Source organism: Panthera uncia (genome assembly GCF_023721935.1).
Source record: "Panthera uncia isolate 11264 chromosome D3 unlocalized genomic scaffold, Puncia_PCG_1.0 HiC_scaffold_8, whole genome shotgun sequence".
Taxonomy (NCBI): Eukaryota; Metazoa; Chordata; class Mammalia; order Carnivora; family Felidae; genus Panthera; species Panthera uncia.
The window spans coordinates 52,885,383-52,899,750 of record NW_026057586.1 but is presented as its reverse complement, the minus strand read 5'-3'; the positions used below and the strand labels follow the sequence as shown (position 1 = coordinate 52,899,750).

Below are 14,368 nucleotides of genomic sequence, written 5' to 3'. Positions count from 1 at the left end.
GAGAGACAGAGCCTGAGCATGGGAGGGGCAGAGAGAGAGGGAGACACAGAATCTGAAGCAGGCTCCAGGCTCTGAGCTATTAGCACAGAGCCCAATGCAGGGCTCGAACCCAGAAACTGTGAGTTCATGACCTGAGCTGAAGTTGGACGCTTAACCGACTGAGCCACCCAGGTGCCCCTGCATGCCACATCTTCTTAATCCATTTGTCAGTTGATAGATATTTGGGCTCTTTCCATAATTTGGCTATTGTCGATAGCACAGCTATAAACATTGGGGTGCATGTGCCCCTTCGAATCAGCATTTTTGGTATCCTCTGGATAAATTCCTAGTAGTGCAGTTGCTGGGTTGTAAGGTAGTTCTATTTTTAATTTTTTGAGAAACCTCCATACTGTTTTCCAGAGTGGCTGCACCACTTTTCATTCCCACCAACAGTGCAAAAGGGCTCCTCTTTCTCCATGTCCTCACCAACATCTATTGTTTCCTGAGTTGTTAATTTTAGCCCTTCTGACCAGTGTGAGGTGGTATCTCATTTTGGTTTTGATTTGTGTTTCCCTGATGATGAGTGATATTGAGCATCTTTTCATGTGTCTGTTTTATGCCATTTAACTTTTAAAAATGCTCTTCAAGACCTACTACGTGTGAGTTTATGATTCATCAATGCAGAGGTTCTCACCCACAGGTGACTTTTTTCCCCAAGGGAATATTTGAATACCTGAAGGCATTTTTGATTTTCACTGCCAGGGAGCTGCTACTGGCATCTCATGCATAGAGGCCAGGACTACTGCTAAACATTCCACAGTGCACAGGCTAGCCCCCTACAACAGCATTATTCGGCCCAGAATGTCAGTAGTGCCAAGGTTGAGAAAACCTTCCATTAATGTTTCAAGAGCTCAGAGTATATAATATTTGATTCTTATGGGTTACTATAATTATTAAAAGGACACTGTTGCCTCAAGGTGAGGCTTTTTTGTGAGACCAGAAAAATCTAGAGAGAAAGAAAGGAACTCCTGTTAATATGTACCTATTATGTGGTAGGTATTTTACCTAAGCGTTTTTATCATTTAGTTCTTACAACAACCCTCTGAAGTAGGTATTATTACCTCCACTTCACAGATTAGGAAATAAGGCTCAAATATTTTGATAACTTGCCCGTGTTACCCAAAACGTAATAAAAGAACCAGGATTATAACTCATGTCTCTGCTTGCCTAGGGGTAGGAGAGAAGGGAGGACAGGGACCAGTGTTCCTTACTCATGTATCCCTAACTCCTAAGATAGTGCCTAATTTTCCATGGGTGCCAGTAAATATTTGGTAACTGGTTATTTGTTCAAATGCACATAGCTGGTAAATGGCCTGACCCAAATCCCACATTTTATTTTACAATTCTGTGCTCTCTTCTTTGGTTCAAGAAGAGAAACTCCTTACCCAAACAACAGAAAGTGTGGCTGAATTAACCTTTGGTATTTACTGGCAAAGTCAATAATTTCCTAGTGATCACTTACAATTTGTATTGCATATAAGAAACTTTCGAATGGTGAGAGATGTGGCTTACATTCTGGTTGTGCCTACATAAATGGAATTGTAATTCTTTCTATGTAAACTAGGATGTAAAAAATTAGCATTAATCCAGGAAAACAGTAGGAGGAGCTCCTTTCTTTTAAATAAAATTAAGGCGGTTAAATTAATCTGTTTGGAAATTAGTTTTAAAGCTGCAAAACTACAACTAAATGTATTAAAAGGGTGTAGAAAGTTCTACATAAAGAATTGCTTTAAAAATTACAATTATTTTTAAATTCAGGATTGGTATACAAGATAAAAAATAATGTGGAATTGAATTAAGAATATTTGGGGGAAGTTACTACTTTCACACTAATACTTTTGAGGGGTGCCTGGGTGGCTCAGTCGGTTAAGCATCAGACTTCAGCTCAGGTTGTGATCTCTCAGTTTGTGGGTTCAAGCCCTGCATCAGGCTCTCTCTGCTGTCAATGTGGAGCCTACTTCGGGTCCTCTCTCTCCCTGTCTCTCTGCCCCTTCCCCACTTGCACTCTCTCTCAAAAATAAATAACAACAAAAAAATACATTTGAAAAAAAAGATAAATGCTTAGAAAAAACACTAAAGATTCAAGAAGAGAGAAGAGAGAATATGAATAAGGCAAACCAAAAGATGAAATAAGAATTACCTAGAAAATAATTTACCTGTTCCCGGCAATTAGTTAAAGAATTGCTCCTCCACTGATGAAAAAGCAAATATTTCTAAGATCATAAACTGTTTTTAGCCTGACATAGTTGATATTAATAATAACTTGTTAATGAATGAATGTAGTGACCAAATCACATTTGCTGAATTAATCTTGTGAGGCAGTTTTTTAAAAATACTCCCAAATAAAACGAATACCTAAAACAAAAATTATGGCTTAGGCTTACTTCAAACAATTCTTTGGTTTTCTTATCTAGACAAGGGCATAATGATAGCATCTACTTTAGTCATCCATTGTGTGCATCAGGTGAGATAGTCCATGTAAATTTCTTAGAAATCAACTTCAGTTGTGTTAAGGCACTAAAATTTGGGGTTTGTAGAGCAGTTGTCCTACCCCAAACTAACTATTATGCTAATGCTTTGTCTGTTCAACTGGAGGAAACAAGCTGAATGGTCACAGTTTAAATTTTTTTTCACTTTGTTTATTTGAGAGTGAGAGAGAGAGCAAGTTGGGGAGAGGGGCAGAGATAGAATCTTAAGCAAGCTCCACACTCAGTGCTCAGCCTCACAATGGGCTGAATCCCACAACCCTGGGATCATGACCTGAGCCAAAACCAAGAGTTAGACACTCAACCGACTGAGCCACCCAGGCACTCCTGAATGGTCATAGTTTACATATGACCAAAGACCTCAAGTGAGCCCTTGATGTTATCTTGATGCTTCTGCTCTCTTAGGTATCAGTTTAAAATTTGTCTCCTTGCATCTCCAGCACCTTTTCTCCCATCCTTGCTCTCAGTTGATGACCTTTTAAGTCACTGGGCAAAATAGACTTCCACAAGCTCTCACCACCACATCTACCTACTGGCTAGCATCTGTCCCCATATGTTGTCTTCTCCCTTTTGAAAACTGATCTTCTGATCTTACCTACAGACCCTGCTCTTCCTGCCATCTTCTCCATCTAGGGTAAGTTGCTCAAGTCAAAAACCGTTGGCTCATCTTTGCCACCTTTTTCTTTTCTGACCCTCATCCAACCTTGTGGTTAAACCATCTCCAGGGTCTAGAACAGCGGTTAGCCAAACCTATTGGTTAAGTCCTTCAAAACATATCAATTTGACTATGTCCCATCACCTCTACAGCTGCCATCCTAGTACAAAAGTATCAAACCTGGATTTTTGCAGTAGTCTTCTAACTGGTCTTCTTACTTCCATGTTTCCCGGAATTGTGCTCTCCATAGTCACAGAGTGATCCTTCTAAAACATAAATTAGATCATGTCATTGTTCTACTCAACACCCTCCAATGGTGTCTCACCTCAGAGTAAAAGCCACATGCCTTAGAGTGGCCTATAATAAGCCCCCCAAAAAACCAGACTTGGTGAACTTCACTGACTTTATCTCCTATTGCCTGCTTTTGCCAATTGCTCAACCATATTGATTTTGCTGTTTCTTGAAGAAGGCATTTTTCCGCTTTGACACCTTTGTATTTGCTGTTCCTTTTCAACGATCTTTCTTCTAATGTTTTCATTGCTTTCTCCCTCAACTCTCTCAAGTCTTCACTCAAATGTCACCATCTCAATAATGCCTTCTCTGGTCATTCTATTTAAGATTCCATCATTCATTCTTCCAAGTCCAGCATTCTCTCTCTTGCTTTATTTTTTCCACTGCATTTATTACCTCTGACATAACTATATACTTTACTTACTTTGTTTACTGCTTATTTTTTTAATTTTAATTTTTTAAAATTTACGTCCAAATTAGTTAGCATATAGTGAAACAATGATTTCAGGAGTAGATTCCTTAATGCCCCTTACCCATTTAACCCATCCCCCCTCCCAGAACCCCTCCAGCAACCCTCAGTTTGTTCTCCATATTTATGAGTCTCTTCTGTTGTGTCCCCCTCCCTGTTTTTATATTTTTTTTGTTTCCCTTCCCTTATGTTCATCTGTTTTGTCTCTTAAAGTCCTCATATGAGTGAAGTCATATGATTTTTGTCTTTCTCTGACTAATTTCACTTAGCATAATACCCTCCAGTTTCATCCACATAGTTGCACATGGCAAGATTTCATTCTTTTTGATTGCTTAGTAATACTCTATTGTATATATATATACCACATCTTCTTTATCCATTCATCCATCGATGGACATTTGGGCTCTTTCCATACTTTGGCTATTGTTGATAGTGCTGCTATAAACATGGGGGTGCATGTGTCCCTTCGAAACAGCACACCTGTATCCCGTGGATAAATGCCTAGTAGTGCAATTGCTGGGCCATAGGGTAGTTCTATTTTTAGTTTTTTGAGGAACGTCCTTACTGTTTTCCAAAGTGACTGCACCAGCTTGCATTGCCACCAACAATGCAAAAGAGATCCTCTTTCTCCGCATCCTTGCCGACATCTGTTGTTGCCTGCGTTGTTAATGTTAGCCATTCTGACAGGTGTAAGGTGCTATCTCATTGTGGTTTTGATTTGTATTTCCCTGATGATGAGTGATGTTGAGCATTTTTTCATGTGTCGGCTGGCCATCTGGATGTCTTCCATGGAGAAGTGTCTTTTCATGTCTTTTGCCCATTTCTTCACTGGAGTATTTGGTTTTTGGGTGTTGAGTTTGATAAGTTCTTTATAGATTTTGGATAGTAACCCTTTATCTGGTATGTTGTTTGCAAATATATTCTCCCATTCTATCGGTTGCCTTTTAGTTTTGCTGATTGTTTCCTTCGTTGTGCAGAGGCTTTTCATTTTGATGAGGTCCCAGTTTTTTGTTTTTGTTCTTTTTTTTTTTACTAAGTTCCATGAAGACAGGGTTTGGGGGACTGTTTTGTTTACTGAAGTATCCTGAAGGCCCAGCACAGTAATTAACACATTAAAGGCACTCAATAAATAAAAATACATATTGAATGAATGAAGAACTGGAAGGTAGGGTATGATGGGAAAACGGCAAAAATATGAGGCCTAAGAGGTGGCCAGAGACCATGCCCTGAATGACCTCAAAGCCATGTTTCTGAAGGTCAATGGGATACCACTGATCTGTCTTATGTATGGGATTAATATTATCAGACTTGTATTCTTTAAAAAAAATTTTTTTTAACGTTTATTTATTTTTGAGACAGAGCATGAACGGGGGAGGGGCAGAGAGAGAGGGAGACACAGAATCAGAAGCAGGCTCCAGGCTCTGAGCCATCGGCCCAGAGACCGACGTGGGGCTCAAACTCACGGACCGTGAGATCGTGACCTGAGCTGAAGTTGGACGCCTAACCGACTGAGCCACCCAGGCGCCCCCAGACTTGTATTCTTTTAAAATCACTGTGATAATAGTATAGAGGATTAGTAGAAGGTAAGCCTGAGAGAAGAAGGAATTAGAATTTCTGATAGATGGTAATGCCTATCACTGAAATAAGGAACATGGGGGAGAAATAGTTTGGAGGGTGGGTATGGTGATGGTAAGAAATGACATTTTAGACATTTGAAGTAGTGGATTAGAAGACAGTACTGAGGCCTTCACCAAAATGTAACACAGAGAGACAAAAAAGTAAAAATATAAAAGAGCGGTCAAAAGCCATGGAGGATATATTGAGCTAGTCCATTGTATATTTAATAGGAAATCCAGAACAAGATAAAAATGAGAATGTTGGAAAATGATATTGAAACAGACGACTGAGAGTTTTCCAGGATTGAGAGTCAAAAATCTTTGTAATCTTTATTCCGGTTGAAGATGCACCCAAATATGAAACAAGAAAAATAAAAATAAATCTGTACCAAGTCATGTCCCAGTGAAACTTCAGAACATCAAGAGTAAAAAGGAAAATAGTACAAACTTACAGAGAGAAAAGAGATTGCCTGCAATAGACTGACAGTGGGTCCAACAGCATGCTTTCCTCCAGCAACAATACATGCTGAAGGCGGGTGACCGATATCTTCAAAGTGCTATGAGAAGTACCACCTACTCCTCACGCCATCTGTATGTGGAACTGATGCACAGAGCTCTGACAATTCTTTCTGAAGAATTCCGTATGCTGGTCTCTCTAGAATCTTTCAGGTCTGATCTCCTTGTCTCCTATTATTCCTGAATTGGAACATTAACTAGGGGTCACAAAATGGATTTCATAATTATGAAATTGTATAATCATATAGCATGCCTGGATAGATGTTCTGAGAACTAATGCTCTCAGCCTTTGGGCTATCTGCCAGAATTCTGGGATAACATGAACCTCATATTTAACATCTTATTACACTGAAAAATATTGAATCACTTTGGATTGTTCTTTGCTTTTTTATGTGTGTTTGACTTGTTTTCCAACTAGCTTGTAAACATATCCTGTATTAGTTTTACATTTTCAAAGTGGGAGGTTTTTTTTAAAATTTTTTTTATGTTTATTTATCTTTAAGAGAGAGAGAGAGACAGAGCATGAGCAGGGAAGGGGCAGAGTGAGAGGGAGACACAGAATCCGAAGCAGGCTCCAGGCTCTGAGCTGTCAGCACAGAGCCCAACGTGGGGCTTGAATGCGTGAACTGTGAGATCATGACCTGAGCCAAAGTCAGAGCTTTACCAACTGAGCCACCCAGGTGCCACCTAAGTAGAAGTTTTTTAATGTATTCATTAATAATAATAATGAATTATTATTGTTATGATTATTTATTGAGTACTTCCTATAAGCCAGGAGCTCTGAGTGTCTTATTAACATTGCCTTTCAGTCATCGCCCTGCAAGATGGTTACTGTCACCTCCATTTTACTAATGAGGAACTTGAAGCTTAGATTAGTAACTTGCCCAAGTTCATATTGTGGGGAAGAGAAGGGGCAGGAATCTAATGTAGGTCTATATGACCTCAGTGCCTGAGCTTTCAGCCTCTATGCTGTATTGATTGGTGAAGCATGCTAGCTGTTGATAAAAATGATTGTATCAATAATTTGGAGTGGGAATATTTGCCCAAAATGTTGACTTATTTTTTTGTTCTTCCCAGGAAAAGAGACTTTATGGTTTCTTGCAGACTTTCCAGCAAGGCTTAGTTCCACTGAAATCAGTGCCTTGGGGCAATATCTGTTTTGCCAGCCACCTGTAAGTATTTTATAACTTTTGATTCTGAGTTCTTCTTTCTCCTGGAAAAATAATGGTAAATGAAAGTAATTTCTATGGGCAGTCTCTGTTTCATATAACTTGTCAACATTTAACACAGAACACCTCCTTTTGTATTACCCCATGGAGCACTGATTCAATAAAGCATTAAATCACTGGTCTGGCAGCACCACCCAATAATCCCTGAAAGACCAAAGAACCTGAAGTTAAATTTGAAGGGGCCTTTCCAAGATTCGTGTCCTTCAGTGTCTTACTGTGTGCTACATGATTCATTACCTGCTTCAGGAAGAAGAAAGAGCCACGATATGAAAGTACACATATTTCCTGAGAGTGCCTCCTTCCGTTTTTATTCCCATGACCTTGCGCTGTGCCAGGCATGTCATGTGTGCTCAGTTAAACCTAAGTTAAAACTGTAACCCTTATTCAAGAACTTTGAGGCAAAGGTAGTAGAAAAAAATAAAGGAGACTTAGGAAGTGGTTAAATGATGAAAGTGGTCCTGTGTTGAAATGCAACCAGATGTACGTTATCAAACTTCTGTGTGGCCTGTTAGGTCCAGAATGAAAATTTTCTTGGTACACAGGTAGTTGTGGTGGCTGGATTAGTCACAGATAGGTTAGATCTTATTTGGATATATAGGCCCCCAAAAAATTATTGCTCAAGACAGGGGAGACAATGAATAAAATCTTGGTGTTCTTCTCTTCTTTTTTTTTTAAGTTTATTTATTATTTATTTTGAGAGAGAGTGCATGCACATGAGCGGGGGAGGGGCAGAGAGCGAGGGAGAGACAGAATCCCAAGCAGGCTCCATGCTGTCAGCACAGAGCCTGACGTGGGGCTGGATCCCATGAACTGTGAGATCTTTACCTGACCTGAGGTCAAGAACCTGACCCTTAACTGACGGAGCCACCCAGGCACCCTGTTACTCTGTTACTCTATTAATTCTTATAGTAATTCTATTAAAACTATTTTCATATAAGGTGCATCTGATGTTTATTAAAATAATATGTATAATAGCTACATGAGATTTATTTTGTGTAACTATATGAGAACATCTGTGTGTGTGTGTGTGTGTGTGTGTGTGTGTGTATGTACTAACATTAGCACACTTGCCTCATGTAAAGTCCTTTACTTGACTTTAAAACATTACAAATATCACAAAGGAACAAAATTCCAGACCTCCAAACCAGGTAGTATTAGGTTTAAAAATAGAAAAATTGGCCAAGGAATGAAAGATATTAATAGGAATAGATAAAAAATTATAGGCTCAGCACATGACTTTCCAAGTGTAATAAACAATGGTGCAAGAAATAACTATTTATAAAATGTAGTTGAAAAAGAGAATATTAAAACTGAGAAAAATAAACTTTTATTAAGTTCACATAGCATAAACCACAATAAATTGCAGGTGAGTTCCAATTAAGCATAAAGCATAATAAGTTGAATGAAATAGAATTACTTAAGTATCTTAACTGGAAAGAAGAATATATATGTTTTTAAAAATGGTTTAACTAAAGCATCATTGGCATACAGTAAACCACACATATTTAGATGTATAATATCCTAAGTTTTGACACATGTGTACACTTGTGAAAACTTAACCACACTCAAGATATTGAACATATCTATCTCCCCCTAAGTTTCTTCATGCCTATTTGTAAATCCATCCTTCCTGACTCCTCCCACTTCTCTCCTCCCCCACCTTCAGGCAACCACTCTCTGCTTTCTGTCCCTATTGTTTGTGCAAATATAAGTTTGTGACCTGTGAAAGTGTTACTGATTATCAGATTGATGGTTCTACTTTTACAAAAGTCAAAATGTAATGAAATCAAGGAAAGAATTGAAATAGAAACATTTTATGAACAAAATGACAGATGAAAGCTTAATATCCAGAATGTTTTTTAAATTTAATGAAAAGAGCATTTTGGGGTGCCTGGGTGGTCCAGTTGGTTGAGCGTCCGACTTCGGCTCAGGTCATGATCTTGCAGTTCATGAGTTTGAGCCCCGTGTCGGGCTCTGTGCTGACAGTTCAGAGCCTGGAGCCTGCTTCAGATCCTGTGTCTCCCTCTCTCTGCCTCTTTCCTACTCATGCTCTGTCCCTCTCTGTCTCTCAAAAAATAAACATTAAAAAAATTAAAAAAAAAAAAGAGTGTTTTATTTTGACTTGTTCAATAGCAAGGAACAGAGACCCAGTCCAGTTAGCTCACGAAAAAGGATACCTAGGTGAGGGATATACATGAATAGCATCTAAACTGGAAAGTTACTGAAAACAGAGGGAGCTTTGAGGTATTGACTCTTTGGTTTTTCTCTCATTCGCCAAATGATTGTTCTCTGATTAGGTCTGCTTCTTTGAGCACACCTACTTAGTTTTCTCTCTACCAACCTTCTTTATCTGCTAACCCTAGTTTCTGGTGCCTCATAATTTCAGTTTGTCATGGCTCCTCTGACTCCAGTATTCGCAAAGCAACTCTTCATTCTACCTTTTCCACTTTTGCTCCTTCTATTAAGTGCACTGATGCTCAACATTTCCAAATTCAAATTCTCAAGAGAGGAATGTGATTGGTTTGGCTCACCTTTTGGACCAGGCCATACATAGGTTGCTGGTAAGGATGTACATCAGTTACCTTTAGGTCTGAAATGACCCATCACTGTGGGTCAGAGAGCAGGAATCACATGGTGCAAAACATCAGCATGTACTGTGAGCAGTGCAAGCATTGAGTGTTCACTTGTCCAGTAAGGGAGATAGTTCTTGAGAGCCAGATGGAGATGAGTTCAAATACCAGCTCCATTATTTATTAGCTGTGTGACTTTGGGTAACTTGCCTAACCTATCTGAATCTTAGTTTTCTCATTTATAATTTGGGGATAATAACTGCCTTGTATAATTTTTGTAAAGAATAAAGCAAAACATATGTAAAGCATGGTACAGTATCTAGCACATAGTAGTTCTCAATCAATGATAGCAATTTTATTTTGTTAATATATTAACAGATTAAGAATGATCTCGAGAAAAATAATCTCCATGGCAAAGGTCAAAAGATAGCTCACACAGAGGAAAACCAAATAGTTAGCTAACATTGATAGAAATGTCCAGACTCAAAAAGAATTTTTAAAATGCATTCATTTTTTTAAAAAATTTTTTTTTAAACATTTATTTATTTTTGAGACAGAGAGAGACAGAGCATGAACGGGGGAGGGGCAGAGAGAGAGGGAGACACAGAATTGGAAGCAGGCTCCAGGCTCTGGGCCATCAGCCCAGAGCCTGACATGGGGCTCGAACTCACGGACCGCAAGATCATGACCTGAGCTGAAGTCGGATGCTCAACCGACTGAGCCACCCAGGCGCCCCTAAAATGCATTTATTTCTTTTTATTTTTTTTTTTAATTTTTTTTTTAACGTTTATTTATTTTTGAGACAGAGAGAGACAGAGCATGAATGGGGGAGGGTCAGAGAGAGGGAGACACAGAATCTGAAACAGGCTCCAGGCTCTGACCTGTCAGCACAGAGCCCGACATGGGGCTTGAACTCACGGACCGCGAGATCATGACCTGGGCCGAAGTCGGCGGCTTAACCGACTGAGCCACCCAGGCGCCCCTAAAATGCATTTAAAAATAGCTATGAGGGGACACCTGGTGGCTCAGTCAGTTAAGCATCTGACTCTTGATTTTGGCTCAGGTCATGGTCTCAGTTTGTGAGATTGAGCTCTGTGTCGGTCTCTGCACTGACAGCGTAGAGCCTGCTTGGGATTCTCTTTCTCTCCTCTCTCTTTCTGTCTTTCCCCCACTCACATTCTTCCTCTCTCTCTCAAAATAAATAAATAAACATTTTTAAAAAATAAAAATAATTTAAAAAATAAAATTAAAATAGCAGTGAGATCTATTTCACACCTGTTAAACTTGCTGAAATAAATTAAATTTAAATTAAATAAATTAAATTTATTTAAATTAAATTTAAGGATGCTTGGGTGGCTCAGTCGGTTGGGTGTCCAACTTTTGATTTCAGCTCAGGTCATGATCTCACAGTTTGTGCGGAGCCTGGTTAGGATTCTCTCTCTCCCTGTCTCTCTGCTCCTCTCCCTTGCTAGGGTACATGCTCTCTCTCTAAAATAAAATAAAAAAATAAATATTGAAAATAAATTAAAATTATACATTGCAATATTGATGTGGCCATGAAGAAAGAGCATATTCATACGTGCTAGATGGCATAGCCCAATTATTCCAAATAGCAATCTCACAAAATATACCCTTTAATTCATAGTCCCTTTCTGCGAAAATACTTACAAGGAGGTAATTGAAAAGGAAAACCTCTATTTGTACAAAATATTTATAGCTCTCTTTTTAATTCAGAGGCTTTCATCATTTTAGAATGGAAAGAGACCTAAGAGATCATTTTTCCTTTGAGCTGCACATTAGAGTCATTTAGGAGCTTTTAGAAATTCTTGTGTCCCATGCCCAGAGATTTTGAGGTAATTGTCCTGAAATATGGTCTGAGTTAGAGTACAGTTTAGAATCTTCTTAGCTATTTTAATGTGTAGCAAGGAAGGAGAACCACTCTTCCAGTCCCACGCAATTGGGGGAACCATGAAGAAACAGAGAAACAGAGCCTCTGAAGGGAACACACATAGATGTAATAAGAGAGCTGGGTTGCAAATGAAGATGTTCCTAATTCCTAACCCTGACTTCTAGTCTTGATGAATAACTGGAAACATCCATGTGTCCAGTATTTAAGGACTAGGACACCAATGATTGTGGAATAGTACAATGCATTCATTAATTGTTATTGGTTATCTATGGATGCAGTAGAACATAGTGTGTACACATTGATGAGAACCAGGTGTGATAGGGGTGTGTCTGTTTCTCTCCTCACCAAGAGATTCCCAGCTGACACTGTTGAGTTGCTCCTTGGAGGGGCATGGTTCCCCCTTCATGCTCTCCCCTCTGCCCAAGGTGGCCAAGTTCTCTGAGTCCCCCATCTATCTTATGGGGAATGGAGTTATCAATGTCCAGGACTGCTGAACTGTGGGCTGTTCATGCAGAACAGTGATGAATCAGAAGTCCCTGTTTTAAAATTGTGGTGAAATACACATAACAAGAATTTACCATCTTAACCATTTTCAAGTTGCACAGTTCAGTGGTATTAAGTACATTAACACTGCTATACAGTTATCACCACCATCCATTTCCAGAACTTTTTCATCTTCCTCAACTGAAAGTTTCTACCCATTAAACGCTAGTTCCCATTTCCCCCACCCCACTGCCCCAGCCTCTGGAAACTACCATTCTACTTTCTGTCTCTATGAATTTAACCTAGGTACCTTAGGTAAATAGAATCATATAACGTGTTCTTTGTGCCTGGCTTATTTCACTTAGCTTAATGCCTTCAAAGTTAGGAGTTTGTTTGTTTGTTTGTTTGTTCGTTTGTTTGTTTTGAGATTGAGAGAGAGTATGTGTATGAGGGGGGAAGAGGGGCAGAGGGAGAGAGAGTGACAATCTTAAGCAGGCTCTGGAGAGTTTGACAAAGGGCTGGATCCCCTGACTGGATCATGACCTGAGGCAAAACCAGAGTCAGACGCTCAACTGACTAAGCCACCCAGGTGCTCCAAGAGTCCATTTTTAAGGATAAATTATCCCTTATCTTTCTCTCTACTCCCTTGTTCTTTCTTCCAAAGGCCCCTTTCCTTCTGGGTTGAGGATCACCCCATTCCTTCTATTGGTCCTTACTCCCCTGCTGTAGTGGGTACTCTGCCTTTTGCCTTTTATTTTCTAGGCTCAGTATTATCTGGTGAGCAGGATAGGAAAATCTAGCTCTGTAAGCTTGTACCTGAAACTCCTAAGTCTGAAGGTTTGTTTTGTTTGTGCATCTTTGTTCTGTTTCAGCATGGACTGGGAGAGAAAGGGGAAGGGACTATCAGAGTATGAAAGAGAGAGAAGAAAACAAAGAATATAATCAAGTTAATACTTGAAGATATATGCCTGCCTCAAATGTGAGACTAGTATCTACGTTATAAAAGAATAGAAGAAGTTATAGAATTTTATCACAAGTGGATTGTTTTAGTTACGAGCAAGTGTTGTATACTGACAAGTGGGTGAGGTCTGGATCTGGATTATGAATTTGAACATAGTTTCTTTTTTTTTTTTTTTTTAAAGATTTTTATTTTATTTTTAATTTTTTTTTCCTTAGAGAGAAAGAGCACATGATGAGCTGGGGAGAGAGAGCGAGAGAATTTTAAGCAGGCTCTGTTCTCAGCACAGAGCCCAATGTGGGGCTCAATCCCACAACCCTAGGATCATGACCTGAGCCAAGATCAAGAGTTGGATGCTCAACCACCAGGCACCCCTGGGTTATCTGAATTTGAATCCTCACTCTTAACATTTTCCTCCCAGTTTTATTGAGATATAATTGACATTCAGCAATGCAGAAGTTTAAAATGCACAGCATAGGGACACCTGGCTGTCAGTTGGTAGAGCGTGCAATTCTTGATCTCAAGAGTGTGAGTTAAAGCCCCATGTTGGGTGTGGGGCCTACTTAAAATAATAATAAAATAAAATTAAATGTACAGCATAACAACTTGAATCACATACATTGTAAAATAATCACCACAATATCTAACACTTTTTAGTTGTATGTACTTGAGCAAGGTACTGAATTTCTCTGTACCTCAGTTTTTTCATTAGTGAAAGTGTATAATAATAATGATAGCACCTACCTCATACAGTGCTCTGAGGAATAAAGAAGTTAATACATATAAACCATTTATAATACCACCGGGAAAATAGTAAGTACTATGTAAGTGTTAGATATCAATATTTTTTGGTCAGTGTTTGGATACTTGTTATCTGTGAGACCAAGTGTGATTAACTATATAAGGACAAATATATTTAAAAATTCAAGACAGCATTATTCACAATAGCCTAAAACTGGACACAATGAGAAGTCCATTAATTGATGAATGGATAAGCAAAATATGGTATGTCTTTCAGTGAAATATTTCTCAGCAATAAAAAGAAACAAGCTGCCAAATCTTGGAACAACATGGATGAATCTCAAAAACATCTTGCTAAGAAAAAAAAAACAGACATAAAGGACTACATATTATATGATCCCATTTG

At 38.9% G+C, this 14,368-nt stretch overlaps 1 protein-coding gene across 7 annotated transcripts in view; it reads left to right on the top strand.

The window, feature by feature from the left end:
• MYOM1 (myomesin 1) overlaps positions 1 to 14,368 on the top strand; it is a 168,652-nt gene that overhangs the window by 3,139 nt on the left and 151,145 nt on the right. For all 7 annotated transcript variants that reach the window (XR_007455300.1, XR_007455299.1, XM_049619690.1 and 4 more), the window contains exons 2-3: positions 5,788 to 6,225; positions 7,150 to 7,244. The gene's annotated coding sequence lies outside the window, so the exon portion shown is untranslated. The remainder of the gene's footprint in view (positions 1 to 5,787; positions 6,226 to 7,149; positions 7,245 to 14,368) is intronic.